The sequence below is a fragment of the Psammomys obesus genome, unplaced genomic scaffold (assembly GCF_907164565.1).
Source record: "Psammomys obesus unplaced genomic scaffold, mPsaObe1.curated_primary_1811, whole genome shotgun sequence".
NCBI classification, from domain to species: Eukaryota; Metazoa; Chordata; class Mammalia; order Rodentia; family Muridae; genus Psammomys; species Psammomys obesus.
This window is the reverse complement of record NW_026588752.1, coordinates 1,670,639-1,688,075: the sequence shown is the minus strand read 5'-3', so window position 1 is coordinate 1,688,075 and position 17,437 is coordinate 1,670,639.

The following is a 17,437-nucleotide window of genomic DNA, read 5'->3' as shown; positions in this document are numbered from 1 at the left end:
ACAAGAAACTATCTATAGGACCTGAGACAGGCTTAACAAGTAAAGATGCTTCCAAGACTGATAGCCAGAGGTGATCCCTGGGACCCAGTGAAAGAAAAGAATTGATTCCTGTAAGTTGTCTCCTGAACTCTACTTGTACATTAGAGCTCTCTTTCACTCTCTCTCTCTCTCTGCATCTTTAGCTCTGTCTCTCTTTATCTCTGTATCTGTCTCTCTGCTCTTCTTTCTCTTTCTCTCACACATAAATACACACTCTCACACCATACATGCAATAGTAATAAATAAAATAACATTTAAAGGATATTATCCATATCATGTGATTTTATAAGGACCAGATATGGTCTTGAACTCATCACATTATCGTTTTGTGTTACTCAAAGTATCTATGAAAATTCCTGGCTACTTCTCATTTTAGTTAACACATATACCCAGTCGTGCATGCATTTTATGGTAATATCTAAAATTATTTTTATTATGATGAAGCACACAGAACATGCAAGTCATCACTTTAACCCTTTTGAGCATGTGATTCAGTTATATTAATCACATTTTACAACTATCATCACCCTCCACCTCCAACATTCTTCTTACAAAACTGCAACTTTAGGTCACTAAACTCATTACTCTCCCCTTTCCCAGCATCTGTAGCAACAATTCTATTTTCAGCCCTTACAAATTTGACTCTCCGAGGTAATTTACATAATGGAACAGTACAAGGAATTGACATCTTATGACTACCTTCTTTCTCTTACCTTCCTATTCTCAAGGTTCGCTTCAGTGTAGCCTAAAACTGAATTTTATTCTGCTTCAAGCTACAGGTATAAACCACAATTTAAACATCTGCTTGTCAATAGATGGAAGGATGCTATTTCAAAACACTGTCTCAATCTTTTTGGATGTATAGCCACATATTCACAGAGGGTTACTAGACTGCATAGAAATTCTATTTCTACTTAAAAATAACGTTTGTTTCACTATTTTACATAATTTCATTGTATGTTTATCTGTGCAAGACTGTGACCATGAGTGCAAGTGCCCACGGAGGCTGGAGGCCTTGATCACCTTGGAGTCAAGTGTGAGCTGCCTGATACAGATGCTGAGACTCAACCAAGTTCAGGTTCTGTGCAGGAATGGTATGAGGTCTTAACCACTGAGCCATTTCTCCAGCTCTCATTTTTTCTTGTTTGTTGATGACCATGTACTATATTTTAGCCATAATTAGTTATCACCTAGATACAGAAATGAAATAACCTGAAGCCTCTAAGATACCAGATGAGTTGAGAAAAACAAACATATAAAAATGCAACTATAGTAAAGGGAATATAGGCATTGGCCAAGAGAGCCTGAGGGGTCTGAGAGGAGTGTATTTGTACTTCCCAGTGAGAGCAAGGGCACTTTCAAAAGGTGATGGTATTTTAAGTGGCTCTTGAACACATGTTCATGAAAAAAATGGGAGCTTTTTATCTTGTAGAAGAGAAGCTTGGGGACTCTTGACTGTTGCTTTCAAGTCTCTGAAGAGCTGTTATGTGGAAGAGTGAGCAGATGTCTTCGGTGTAACCCCTCTATGGGAAGGAGGCAGGCTTTGGATCGATAGAAGAATGAGATTGCTCAGACTTAGATCTGTCCAGTGGCAGAACAGGCTGTCAGAAGACAGACAGTTGCACATCACATTCCCAATGACAACCCATCAGAGGATGGCAGGGAAGATTCGCTTAGCAGTTACGCTAGAACTGATATTGTTTGAGGCCTCTGCCAATCCAGGACTTCAATTATTCTAACACTGTTTCCATTAAGGAGTCTCTTAGGGTATGAATTTATTATATTTTCCCCTCTGAGGGTTAGAGATACAAAAAGATAAGCTACTATGTAGGCACACTGAAAATAAAGACACATATCAGAACATATCTTCTATGAATTCTCACTTTATTTATTTGATATTCATGTTAATCTTTGGCCATCATCAGACTTACCCCACCAATACCTGTGACAACAGAGCTGAGTAACTTCTCCAAGTTCACAGTCTGGTTGCACTGCTTTGAGAATGTAAGCCTGCTGGCCTCCATGCTCTCTTTTCACCATGTAGCCTCTTGGCTGAGGTGTGCCATGGTCTCATTCACTTCCTCTGAGGCATCCACTGTAATAGCCTCATTGAACCACCAGAGGAATGGAAGAGAAAGAATGTCTACCAGCCTAGTTGCAGACCATAAATGGAAGTCAGATCAGCTTGACTCCTAAAGCCTCCAGGTAATGTTATCCACACGCTTAGCACCCAGTAGATAACGTAGCATCCAGAAGACTAGAAAGAGCCTTTTATTTCCCATGCCTTATGAGAGGATTATCAAATATAACATGACATATATTAACTCTTGACAGATGTTCATCTTTAACTCATTCTGATTACCCGTCCCACCCTACCCAGATAAATACGTTCTTGGTAAGTTCTTTGTGTGCCAATGAATTGCAATTTAGACACACACACATGCACACACACACACCCTTGTTTTTTGTTTTCCCTAATGTATCATATACAAACATCGAAGAGGGCTTGGTCATAAAATGGAATTGGCTTATTTTTAATGTTTATTGCTGGAGAGGACCAAGTCGAAAATCAAACACATGGGTCTCACAGCTTTAATCAGGAGGAAACTTGCTAATAGATTTTTTTGAAACTTTAAATTTAACAACTTAACAACTTGGCAATTTAATTAACTTTTTAAACACAACATAAAGCAGCCAGTGGGACTTTCAGCTGCTGTACTTAATGCAGCAAATAGCCTACGAAGTGGCAAGGAAAACAGACAAGACACCTTTATGGTAGAAGAGACACCATCTGTATTCACCAGCTAGAATATTTTGTCACAATCCGTATCCTGAAGTGTAACTGAGGTCTTTACAATAGCTCTCTGTGGGCTTTTCCTGGAAAATTTAAGAATGCCACCACAGGCTTTATTTCCCCATCATTAGGGGAAACTGATACTACAATTCCATGCTTGGAGGATATATTCAGTCAGGTCAGTTAATTCTGGGAAGGGCATCCATATTATCCCAATTAATTAATTAATTCAACATGTCTCAGAGAGTTCCTGCTGGAGGGAACTCAAGGAGGACATAGACAAGGCTCACTGCAGTGAAAGAGGAAACACTATATGGACGCAGTAAACAGATGCACACTGCCATTCCTGTCAGCATTTGTAGGGTACAGCCTCTACATGGACATCCCCAAAGTGTCTTCTCTTTGGAGGTGAAACTTTTGGAAGAAATATGGGCATGACTAGACACATTCCCATCTGTCATCTCTGTAACATGAACTGAACATGCCCGGACACATTCTCATCCACCATCTTTGTAAAACGAACTGAACATATCCAAATACATTGCTGTCAGCCATCTTTATAAATGTGCTGAGCATGCTCAGAGGCGTTCTTCTCATGTATCATTTTTATGATACAAACATGAATTGCCCTATAGTCCTGTCTGCCATTTCAGCCCTTCAAATGAATAGAACTTAAACTAAGCATAATCAAAAATGTGTCTACCATCTTTCCTTCTTCAATAAAACTTAGTGTGAGCCCCCTGGGGAAATGTACTTTTCAACTGAGTATGTTGAGGAGTGTGCTGGCCCTTACATACTTTACTACACGAATATACATAGGCCCCACAAATAAATCTCCACATTTTTCTTGTTGAGGAGCATCTGGCTTCAGAAAGAACTCTTGTGCTGTCTTCATAATTACTAGAAATTTGGGGGAATCCTTGAATAGTTGACAGATAATTCCAGAAAAATAAAGATCCTTTCTTGGGGTTCTAAGTCTCACCAGTACAAAAATTTAAGAAAAGACTCAAACTGAAACTTGAGAAGGATAGAGAAAAGAAGGCGGGGGGAGTACTTTAGGTCATGAAGCTCTGCCACATGAAGGAGCTGAAGTCTTAGAGAAAGACCCAAGTGATGGAGTAGAGACAGAAGAAAAAAGAAAGAAAGGAAAAGAAGGAAAAAGTTAAAAGTTTATGAGTAATTCAGCAAAGCAGACCAACGTACCCAGCAACCTGGCTGTTCTTAAGAGAGACCGTGACAGGGACCTTACACCTTATTAAAGAGGCACCAATTCTGCCTTCCTCCTCAATATTGCTTAAGTGAACCTGCCTCCCTAGGGATGGGCCCCTGCCCAGCAGACTGACCAAGGGCATGTGAGGCCTCCACCCAAGCACACAGTTTTATTCCTTTGACCAGAAGGATCCCCCTTGACTGCTGCTGTGCTGTATTTGAATTGAGTCATAGGTAGATCTGGCTTGACTCTTTTTTTTCAGCCATGTTTGTGTGGGTTTTGTGCTCCCCATTGAATGTATTTACATTCTTGCTTACCAATCATCATTACTAGACAGTACTCTGCCAGGAAATTTTCACATTGTTATCTCGCTGTGCCCAGTAGACTTGACTATTTATCTCTCATCTGAAGGGAACAGAGGTAAGCTGGAGTCCTGTGGAATGCCTGAGGCCTCAGAGTTCGGTTGACTGACTGATAGTTAGATACAGGTTCATGAATTCAAAGCAATTTAGAAAAAAATATTTCCATTTCTAATTGGAAGGATCTGGCATTTGTTTTCTTTTGTGTTGTGCTGAGTATTAGAGTCAGCAGCTATCACAAGCTAGGCAAGTCTCTCTGCCAGTGATGTACCTAGCCCCCTATGATTATCTCCTATGCACTATTTCAGTGGCATCCCAACTAATAGTTATTTGATAATTTTTCTTAATGTAACTCAGCAGCAAAGATTTCAGGTTAATGTCTTCATTTAGGCTGCTAATCACAGAGGGTCCATTGCTTGAACTGGTTGCTTCTATAATGCTAGGGCATTTTCTTCATTTGCCTACTCAAAAGGAGTCAGAACATTTAGAGCAAGAGCTAATGGCACAAAAGCCTTCTAAAATTTACAGTGATATCTATGATTTTTTTCATGTTATTTTCCTCATTATTGTTTATTCCACCAATATTTCATGAAAGAAATAACAAAATGAGACTCATTTTGAGAGATTATGATAAAATATTGAGATGGAGTTGGCTACATAATCAAAAGAGCAATTATAATACTTTTCAAGATAGTCCAGATAAGACCCAAATTTGTCCAGCTCTAGACCTTGGTCTCTGTGGATAGTTCATGTACCAATGTCACTACTTCTAGATTGTCAGTCATTGCCACTCAAGTCTTTCTCATGAGAATGGACAGACATCTCTCATGGAATGGTGGTGATCTTCTCTGACTGCCATCTTTCTGAGCTGCTTAGCCCAGCTTCACCTAAAAATAAATACAGCTCTCATCCAGCCTAGAGTTTCTGGAGAAACATTTTGCCAGCTGCCCTTCCCTCTCTTTAACAAGCAAGTCCTGTATACAAGGATTTCATTGCACATTGTGCCAAAGAGAAATCCCATGGCTGTTTGAGATTTCTGATTCTTGTTCCTGTGCTTATGATGAAGTACTTTCACCATTTGGATTTTCCCAGGCTGGGGTGACAGGTCAGTAGGTAAAGTGCTTCTACCCAAGCGAGAGATTCAGGAACCCATCTCCAGAATCCCAAAAAAGCTGGGCATAATGTTTGGAGCGCATATTCTCTGCTGGCAGGTGGAGAAAGCTGAGTAACTGCTGCTCAAGGGGCAGCTAACCTGGTCGACTTAGTGAATTCCAGGCCAGAGACCCTGGTCTCATGTGATCTCAAAAATATGTGCAAGGTGCCAGAGGAATGGCACTTGATACTGTCCTCTAGCCTGCACAGGCAGGCACACACAAACACCTACACTAATGTAAGCGCAACCTCATGCACAACCAAACGCATAGCAGTCTTTCAATTTTTTTCTGGAAGTCATTATTAGTGCCAATATTGTGAGGATCTTCACCTTAGAAAAAGAGAAACAGGGCAGAATAGGGTCAGGGACATGCTTCAGATCCCACCAAAGTCTCTCAACTTCCTTCAGTCCGACTTGTAAACTAATTGCATTGTTACTGTTAAATCAGCATTCCATGGCTGCAATAATAAACTTTGATGAGCATCCACTGTCAAAAGACAAAATTGCAACAATTTCATTTTAAGATCTTAATTGGCTTAACTTTGATTCAGGAATCAGATGCATAAAATAGAATAATAACCATTTGGATGAGCAGAGCAGAGGGAGGTGGTTTTATAGACAGAAAAGAGCTGTGAAAAGAAGAAATGAAAGAGCGAATGGGATTGGCCATTTCAAAGTAACTTTCTTTGTGAAGTGAAGACAAGGAGCTGGACAGTGGAAAACTATGGGACTGGTTAACATTAGGGTACTTCAGGATCAGACTTATTGTGTAAAGATGAAAGGAGGGAGTATTCTCTTGCCAGATTAAAACTAAGCTGTTTGAGGAAGCTGGCTGTTTTCTTTCTCATCCTAATTTCTTGCAAGGTCAGGGAAATGTAACTAGTATGTGCATTCATGTAGAGGCCGGAGAATGACTTGGTTTCACTCCTCAGGTTCCATCTATCTCATGTCTTGGGAGAAAGTATCTCACTGGCCTAGAACCCACCAGTTAGGCCAGGCTGACTGGCCTGGGATTGCCAACGATCTCCCTATCTCAGCACTCCAGCACTGAGATTAGAAACACATGCCAGTACACCAGTCCTTTTTTAATATCAAAAATGAATAGCAGGGCTTTATAGTCATGCCTGCAAAGCAAAGACTTCACCAAAGGAGCCATTCTCTACCCCAGACCTCTTATACCATCAATATCTCCTAATATGATTCTTTAATTTTTATGGAGTGAAAATTGATGGTTGGAGAGAGAAATAAATTGACTTTCCTGGGTTTGCTCAATATGTTTCTGGGCAGTTAGAGCCTGAACTGAGGTATAGGGCAACTTGGAAACACATTCCTTTGTCAGACCACTGTATCATTGGGTGGCATCTACTTCAGAACACTCAAAAAAGCTATCAGGCACTTCCTTCTGCAGGGCCAATTTTCTTTGACCGTGAGTCAATTTTGTGGGAGAAATGTGAGGTTGTTCTCAATGGTCTCTGAGGTCCCACATGGCTCTAATACTTGTGATTCTCTCTCTGAACTTTTCTTTTATTCCCCTGTGGTATGGGGATGTAATGTAATGTACTATAGTGTGAGCCAACTTTCAAAGTCTTAGTGGATCCTAAATAGACTCATTTAATCTACATGGGGATTTGAATCCTCACGTAAGACATTTGGCTTAATTAAGTCACATTCCGACATAAAAAAGTCATGTACATACAAACTCAAAGATCAGATTCGAAAGTGCTGAGCACCTACCGTCTCAATTAGCCTCCTCCTGATTCCTGCTGGGAAAAGGTCATTGGAGTTTTCAGTCTTTTAGTTACTTAAAAATTCAAGTCAGAAGTAGAGCTGGGATCAAGTGTTGAAGATGTACTGTACCAGGAGGAAGTCTGACTTCTTCATCCATCTCAAAGCAAAGAGAGTGAGCCATGCTACTTCCTGTGTCAATCACTAGGAAGCTCACTGATGATGGGGCTTCCCTTCTGACTGTTGCAACTTCTTCTTGTAGTATTTATATTATATTCTTCTTATAGTATTTAAATTTTCAAGTATGTGTATGAGCATGTGTCTCTCCATGTGTGCATATGTGTACAGTGACCCCTGGAGCCAAAATAAGGTGTTGGAAACCATGGAGTGGAAGTTAGAGGCAGTCGTGAGCTGCCTAACATGGGTGCTGGGAACCAAACTCAGGCTCTCTGTAAGCACAGTGCGCACTCTTAACCATCTACATGGCCCCAACTGTAAGAGTTTGGTGAAATGTAAAGAGACTGTATGTAGAAAGATAGAACAAACTTTCATCAGGATGCATTTCACGAAAGGAGTTTGATCAAGGGAGGGTGGCCTCTGTGTACCCTTTCTTAAGGATTACTTATTTACTCATTCACACACTTAATTGTTTAGTGATGCTGAGGTTCTATATCCTCTTCCCAAACAGTTCCCCTTCTACTTTTATACCTTATTTTTGTGTAGTATAGATTCCATATATGAGAGGAAAATATGCTGTACAATTTTTTTCTGAGATCAGCTTATTTTATTTAACATGGTGATCTCCTGTTTTACCTGTTTTCTTGCAAGTGACAAGTTCTCAACTTTCCCTTTCTCTCTCTCTTTCTCTCTCTCTCTTCATTCTTTACCTTTGAGTTAGTATCTAAGTACTGCCCAGGCTGATCTTGTACTTCTTGGCCTAAACAATCTTCTTGTCCTAGTTTCAGGATCTTAAGTGCATGACATGTCACCAAGAGGTTATACTATTTTAATGAGAAAGTGCATAAAGATACTAAACAGCTAAACGGGAATATAAAACTCAACTCACACATTCATCAATATTAGAGTTATTGTTCATCAAGATAGTTATTGTTTGTTTCAAGGAATTTATTTCTTTTTACTTTTTATTAGTACTTTGTGAATTTCATATAATAATTTTGATGATCTTCATCCTCCCTCCCAACTCTTCTCAAATATACTCTCCTTCTCTACTTGTCCAACTTTGAGTCTTAAAAAAAAAACCTACAACCACAACAGCAACAACAAGCCATCAGATTTAATCTATGCTACCTGTATACTCTTGGGTATCTGGATTTCCACTGAAGTGTGCTCAACTTAACAGGAGCTACAAGAGTTAAATAGTGTGGGAGATGGAAGGGTGAGAGGGATAACTAACTCTAATGACCTTCTGAAAAAGTCATATGGTAGATATAATTTTTACACAAATATAGATTTAAGAACCAACATTATCTATCTATCTATCTATCTATCTATCTATCTATCTATCTATCTATCTATCTATCTATCTATGCATGGTATTTAAAAAAAAACTAAATGAATCAAATGTCACAATATTTGGTGTTGAAATCAGAAGAACTTAAGTGAATTTGAGGGATCAGGTGAGACCCCAGTACAGCAGTCATCACCAAAGAAGACACAATGACATTAGAGTTTTCTCTAATATAAGAAAGCATGCTGCGAAAACAGAAAAATTCTAACCATCACTATGCCTTAAATTCCTTTCTTTTCTGCATTATGTGGTTTGACTGTATTAGAAGAGGCTATGCTCTCAACATGAATGGATCATGAACTCACTTTTCTACACTTTCCAGATTGTCCAGCTATATCAGTATTAACTTTTACAGTGCCGTGTGTCATGATTTACATTGTTCTGTAGCGACGACTTCCATAATTGTGAAACATCGGTACTCCAAAGAGCCACAGACTGCATGGAGCATGTTCCTGGTCCAGGCATGCAGCTTCTTCACTCTCAAATGCTCTGGTTTCCCTTACTAGGGCTGTGGAATACATGTCAATGGTGGGCTCTGCAGCATTGCACACTGTTGCTCAGTAACTGTGCACAGGAGATGATTATTTGCCTTTGCTCTTCAGTCATACTTGTTAACCATGGTTTCAGTAAGAAGGGCTAATTTTTTTCACAGACATTCATGCCCTAATGTCTTTCTATGTTTTTTTTTTTACTGTTTAATTTAAAATTGCATTAACCTATTTATGTATGTGATTATGTATGTATGTGTGCAAGCATATGCATGCCATGGCACACATGTAGAAGTCAGTTCTCTCCTTCTACCTACTGGCTATTAAGGACTGATCTCAGGGCTTCACTCTTTGTGGCAACTGTGAAGCCCTTTAATTTGTCCCCTGCATGTGTTGCTTATCACTGGTATTTTTACTATTTTCATATTATCTTACCTGTGAGTAATGATTATTACTTTTTAAATTTGTTCTAGCATAGCAACAGTATGCTTGCAACTCCCTGTTTGTTGGGACAAGTATTCCTCTACCTTGGCTTCATTTTTTTTCTTCCATTTGTAGTTATTTATGCCAACTTTTAGTTTTTTATCTTTCCAGCTTTACAGTTTCTGTTTTCATTTGCCTTTTGCTTACACAAATCTACACAGTGTCCTGTTTCTTTCTTTGTTTTTTTGTTTTTTTTTTTTCTGTTTTCTTTTCTGTTGCTGTTGTTATATTGAGACAGGATCTTGCTGTGTAGCCCAAGCTGGTCTTGACCTCTGTAGTTGTTTGAATGTGAAATCTTCCCAATAGGCTTGTGGACACTTATTTCCCCCCAGTGGTGCTCTGTGGGAACATGGTGAAATTTTAGGAGGTAGGGCTTTGCTGGAGGCCTCATGGTTGTATAGAACAGAACCATTTTCTGTGTTGTCTCTCCTGGATTATTAATGCACTGTGAGCAGCTGCTTCATGCCCCTGCCATCGTACCTCCCCACTGAGATGGAACTGGACCCACTTTGGAACTGTAGGCTAAAATAAACCTTTTTTCCCCCTTAAGTTGCTTTGTCGGAGTCTTATATTACAGAAAAAAAAAGACACTTCCTGACAATTTCCCTAATGATCCAGTGCTGCAATTAGGCGGTGTGTATCACACCCAGGGCGCATGATTTCTTGACCCCATTCAAAGCACACATGAGCCTACACAGTGAGCCATAGAGTGATTATTAAACATTACATACACACTCTCCTGCAGGCTGAGGCTGAGGACTGGGGCAAAGAGCTCATCTGAGGCAGGTACTGTCATTCTCAGGAACCATATTCTCAAGAGATTCCCAAGTTTTGTGAAAGACCCCAATCCCTCCTCTGTGGTCCTGGATATATCTGGCTCCCACAAGGAAGACATTTACATCTGTGCTCATCTTCCAGTCATTTTCTTTGAAGATGGACCTGCTCAGATTTTGCTGGCTTTGTTTCACTTTTTTTCCCATAAAAACATTTTTTCATTGCAACATTGTTCACCATAGCCAAGACCTGGAAACAAGTTCAATGTCCAGTGATAGCTGAATCATAAGAAAACATTGCACGTGTATGTCTTAAAATGCTACTCCATGGCTTAGAAGGAATCCCTGCTTTGTGCAGTGAGGTGAGCGAACATGGAGAATACTGTGCTAAGTGAAATAAGCCATTTATAAATGGGAAAGAAACTGCAAGAGCTCACCTACTGGACACATCGAAAACAGAATATTGCATTGTCCACACAAGGAAGTTAAGAACATTGTCACCTACAGTGTATCATTTTACTATATTATTGTTGTTGTTTGTTGGTGTGGGTGGGTGTGCACATGTCAGGATGCAATTGGAAAGGACAGAGGACAACTTTACAAAGTTAATTCTTTCCTACCTGCGTGTGTGTTTCATGCATTGAACTTAGGCTCTTGAGGTAAGTGCTGTTTCCTCAGCCCTCATGGGATGGGCTCTTACCATAAGCAAAATAGAAACCAGGGGAGCATCCTGGGGAACTTTATAAGATAGTGGGTGTTCTTCAGCTTGATTTTAGAGATGAATCTCAGTGGTAAGTACAAATATTCACAGCTGTCTTTTTTTTTTCCATATGAAATTAAGGCAGATGTTTGTGAATCTGTTGTGTCTCTATGTCACCATTAATGATACTTTTAGAAAAGGGAATGTAATCTACTAAGGGTAAAGCTGAATTATCACAGAACTGGGACTCAGCTACAAGCCAGCATGATCTCATAACTTGTGCTTTTTTTGTTTTTAAGTTAGCCTGGATTTTCAGGAAAGGTTAAAACAGCCAAGGGAACTACTTATCTCACATGTGAGAGACATGGAATGACCAAAAGGCTAGATATAGATCACATGTGCTGTGTGTGTGTTTATTTAATGCTTTATTCTTATTCTTTTAAATTATGTGTATATGTGTGTGCTTAATAGCATTGCAATGCCTATGTAGATCAGAAGAGGACATAAGATCTCCTGGAGCTAGAGTTACACTATGGGCTCAAGGAACTGAATGCCTGTTCTCTGAGTCCCCTCTCCAGCCCCTGTGTGCTTTTTATTGTCGTCTATGACATAAGATTTCACATGAGGATTAGGGTTTCATTAAGTCCAGGGCATCAGCTGCTCTGGTAAAACAGCTTTTGCAACCTTCAAAGAGACAAGTGGCAATGACTGAACCATGGCTGTCCCTTTTACATGATTCATGCATTCTGCAAGTCACCATATTCCTCTCCTCCCAGATGGATTGCTCCATAAGCATGCACCTGGCTTAGTAAAGCTGGCACAGCCTCAGCCGTCACACATGGTTTGGGTGTGAAACATCACAGCTGGGAAATCACTACCATATCTGCAAGCTCTGTCCTGACATTAACATTGCCACAAGAGATCCTCAGGACATCAAAGCCTGTCCCTGAGGACCCCTCATACCTGACCCTGGAGTCTGGGATGTCACTTTATTCAGCTAAGGCTCATGGTGGCCTGGGAAAGACAATGTTCTCTGAGGACGATTCACAGATCCTTCAGGAACAGCTTGAGCTGGGGCTCTGTTCCCTGAGGATGGCCCAAGAAGGAGCAGCCTGAAATGTGGTGGGGTTGCTTCCTCCCCAGGGACAAGGAACTAATGAGAGCCCAGAAGCCTTGTCCTATGGGTCCAGCAGGGGCTTCTCATGGGGGAAGAAGATGACAGACTGCTTGCTGACAGGCCTAATGGAACCTCTGAGGGATTTAGTCTGGAAAGCAATAGGTTGGATTACCCCCAGATTGTCATCACAAGGAGCCAGCCTCCCTTGCACCTCTCTGCTGACCTATTACAGATCTCCTGGCTATGAATAATTGTGTCTTACTTGGAGAAGCCTCACCACCCTGTAATTTTTACTTAAAGGTGCTTATATATTTCTGTCTGCAGATATCCATCACCCTGTGTAGTTTTTGAACTGTAGAAAGTCCCTGCCCTTAACTTAATGCCAACTGAGTAAATGTGCGCCAGAGCCTGGAAATTTAACAAACAGCTCAAATGTTTAAGATGGATGGACTGTAATTTTAAATGAATGGGAAAGAAATCACTGTAGAAATTTCTAGAAAAGGTAAAGCTATGAAGACAGAAAGCAGGTTGCTAGAGGCTGAGATGGGCTAATGGGGTAACTACATAGATAGACATGAAGGAATGTATGGAGAGTGATAGGAATGTCGAGCTGTGAATTTTGGTGATGATGGCATGCTGCATATGCAAAACCTCATTAGTCTGTGTCCAGAATGGGTGAGTTTTGTGGCATGTAAATTAAGCCACAGCAAACCTGTTAAATTTATACCAAGAGAAAGACAGGCTCAGCTGGGCAGACGGCTGACTCAGTCCATAAACTTCTTGCTTTGCAAGCGTGGACACTTGAGTTCAATGCCAAGAACCCACTTAAAAAATCTGAGCATGGTAGTGTGCACACACAGCATCAGCCCTGGGGAGGCAGAGACAGGTAGATCTCTGGGGCTTAGGGTATAGCCAGGTTACCTGGAGTGATGAGGACAGGGCACTGAAGATGTCCTGATCAGTAAACAAAGGTGGGTGACACCTGTTAAATGACAATTGAGGTTGATCTCTGGCCCCCATATACAAATGTACATGTACTTCAACATTGATGTTCATACACATAGCACACAAACACAGGAAAACATAGATGCACAGAAATTCTGCATGTACAAACTGAAGCGCTGTCATAATGCCATGAGTTTCATGAATGGTGATGGTGATGTTGGCAAATCAAAGGATGGAGCAGGCAACATCCAAGCCAAGTCTATGGACCAATGCTATTCTAAATTGTTAAGATCTTCTCTCTCTCTCTCTCTCTCTCTCTGTGTGTGTGTGTGTATTAAAATGAATGACAACCTTAAGTGTCAGTCCACATTCTTCATCTTGTTTGAGATTGTCTCTTGTTTGCTACTCTGTATGTCAGGGTAGCTGGCCTGGGGACTTCCCAGGACTCTCCTGTCTCCACCTCCCATCTCATCATAGGGGTCCTGGTTTACAGATGTATTTTGTCATACCTGGCTTTCACAAGGGTTCTGTGATTCTCGTGCATATGTAGCAAGCACTTTATCCGCTGATCCATCTTCTTAGACCAGAGATAATATCTTACATCTATTTCTTATTCCTACTTCATGCGTACTGCTATGCAATGTCATGCCTTGTATACTGTCATCTTTAGTTTGCACACAGGAAATCTTGGACTTGAGAGGCACAATGATTTTTTTCTATGAACAGCCATTTTTCTTGTCACTGTGAGAAAATACCTCAGGAGGCAATCTAAGGAAGACTTATTTTGTCTGATGATTTTGGAAGATCCTGGTAGGGAAGGCAGCTCAGTTTATAGTGATAGCAGCATGTGGCGGTGGGATGTGATTCAGACTGGTTACATCATGGTGGTCCAGGAAGCAGAAAGGGTGCAGTAGAAATCAGGGGCAGGTATAATCTTCAACCTCTGCTCTCAGTGAACCACTTCCTACAGTCAAGATCCACATCCTAAAGGTTCCATAGCCTCCAAGAGGTTATCACCAGCTGGGACACAAACACTGAAGGCAGGAGCCTGTGGGTGACACTTCACATTCTAACTGTAATAAAACATGGGTCTATGATGTGAACACAGAAGATAAATGCTTAGGATAAACTAATGCTCACGTGTGAACCAATGAAATGGGATTGTCCTTTGCTTAACTTCACAGTGCCCAGTTGAATAAACTCCAGCACCAATATTTGGATTTCCAAGACTGTTTTCACAGTGATGGACTAAAGGTAAGATTGACTATCTCATATGATTCTGAGAAGAAAGAATTAAATGAAACAAGAAATGTCAGCCTGGGTCAATAGGCAGTGAGCACTCTTCCACTAAACAGAGATTCAGTCCAGCTGGAACTGACACATCCACAGCCCAGCATTGGAAGCATTAAACAAGACAAGAAAGTATTGTCCAGTAGAACAACTGCCAACATTGGAATAATTTGTTATTTTCTAATGATCATGGTATGTTTGCCTACAGTAAGTGTTAGATTGTCTGAGCTATCACACAAATAGATTCCCCTGTTTTCCTAAGCAGCAGCCATGCAGATGAAGGATGTAATTGAATATTCAAAGCAGTACAGGCATAGCTGTGTCTTAACTGGTCCCTTCAAGGGTGGCATAAAGAGAGATGACTGTCATAGAGAGAGGCAGGACAAGCGGGCAGAAAAGAGCAGATGTCTGATCCACACCTCACGGAAGCCTTGTCCTCCCTGGCATCTATTGTCTTCATTTTTTCAGCATCTGCTCAAATGAGCATCTAGAGAGATGAGGAATCTCAAATGAGGAATCTAGAGAGAGAGTTTTTTCTCCAATATTCAGAGTGGCAGAAACCTTCATTTTTCTCTAGAAGACCTTATTTGTTTAGGGATCTAGGTGCCCCCTCTTTTCAGCCCGTGCTTCCTCAAAATCCCAAAGGCTCCATGATTCTCAGCTGTAGCACTCTCCAGGTGTCTCAGCCACCATTCCCTCCCCCCGTGCTAACTCTCAGGAGCTACCATGCAAAATATGGCTTCTTGGGGACTGTGGGATCTAGCAACTCTGTGTGTGACATCCTCTGCATTTCCCTTGTAGTGATGAAGCAGCCATTTGTGAAAAGCTCTTCTACCTGGAGTGTCATTGGGCTGCTGGCACAAGGAACAGTTAGGTATTTCCAAAATGGCTTTAATTTAGGTAGGCAGAGGGGCTCATCTTGCCCCCTCTTTATTTCTCTTTAAAACTCCCAGAAGCATGTGGCTCCTGACTAAAAGAGAATAGCACATTTTCTTTCCCCTGATTTTTTTTTTTCCAGTTCAGGGGGAGAGAGTCAGTGGAAGATGACGTCTGTGCTGCAAGCTTCATTAGGGGCTGGCAGGAGATGGAGCCAGCCCAGCAACTCGGGAGCTCCTTTCTTTTCAATTTTAAATTGCCAAAGTTAAGGGCAGCAACTTAGAAAATGGTTCTTCTAATTCTTAATAATGACTCTCTGCCTTCCTCAGTAGGACTGAAAATAGATCAGGGAAGAAAGACACATAGAAGGGCAGGACCTGGAATATTGTAATTCTTTCTAAAGCATGGACTTAGAAAGAGGGGACAGGAGGGTAAGAGGTCATGGTCACTGGCAGGAGAAGCAGTGGGATATGGGCGGGCTTCCTTCTAACTCTCATTATGTGGGAAGGGGACTCTGTGTTTTGCACAGGCATGTGGTAATTTATAAATTACCTGATTCGTCGTTCAGCTGGTATTCTTCCAATTGCTTTAATAGACCATAAAAATGGTAATGCCACGGTGAACCGTTAAATGCTCAGCTATTTAGCTCAGCAGCCCTCTTCATTTAATAGTTTTGCTCATTTAGTGTGTGCAGTATGTAACCAAGTAAATCTAATTTTGAAGGGTATTGGGGGAGCATTACCACCTCCAGGAGGCCTGGGTACACTTTTGTAGAAGGAACATTACAGGCATCTACCAAGACTCTGCGTATCTGCTCATGATGTCAGGTTCTCAGAATGGCTAATGTCCATGACTATTTTTCCCTGTGCAGTTCTGGGATTGAATCTTTGTGCATGGTAGGCAGATGCTACACCACTGAGCTACATCTCCAGCTGTCTTTCCACTTTTTCATTTTGAGACAGTGTGGTTCCTGAGGAATGGCTCAGGTCTGGGAACTGGGGAGTGGGATGTGCAGAGGAAATGGAGCACAGAAGGCCTTGGGCAGACCTGCTCACTGTTGCTGGCAGACTGTGTCAGGCCAGTAGATGGAGGTGGGGGAGCTAAATTACCTGCTGCTCCCTGATCCCTTCTGGCCTCAGGGGCCACAGATTGGTCCCAGAAAATGGCTGGGGAACAGGGAACAGTCTGGTATTGAAACTCGGTCTGTAGCCCAGGTTAATGACACACTTAGAATCCCCCTGCCTCAGGCTTCAGGTAACTAGGATGACAGCTCTGTACTACCAGGTCAGAAAAATGTACTTTAAAAAAATGTGACCAAGTGCGAGCATTTTCATTTCCCTCCCTCCTTTATCAGTCTGATGGTTAACGTTGATAGTCAACTTGCCAGGACCCAGAATCATTGAGAGGGCAAAGCTCTAGCCGTAGCCACAAAGGAGTCTCTAGCTTGGGGCTGGCTGGGGTGGGAAGATCCAAGCTAACGGTGGGCAGCACCATTTCATGGTCTGGGGTTTTGCACTGAATAAGAAAGGAGGAAGCAGCATTCACTTCTCTGCTTCCTGTCTATAGACATACCTTGAACACATCCCTTTTGTCCCTACTGCCATGCCTTCTCTCAGGTACTCTCAGACTGGGAACCAAAATAGATTCTTGCTTCTTAAACTGCTTTTGGAAGTTATTTTGCCACAGCAACAAGAAAAGATACTACTCTCTTGTTTCTCTGTCATCCACAGGAATGCAGTTGATGTAAACTGGTGACTTGGCCCCAGCACTTGCTTGTGGCTAGAGCAGATGCTGGCACACCCCACTAGAGCTCAGCTGCACTTTAAGTATGAAGTCTAAACTAATACTGTGTCACAACTTTATTCCTGTTTCTTATCCTGCGTTCTTATCCCTATTAAAGATTTCATGCCCAGACTGTAAACAGTGTAATTGAGAAGTAAGTGAGGTGAATTCTGCA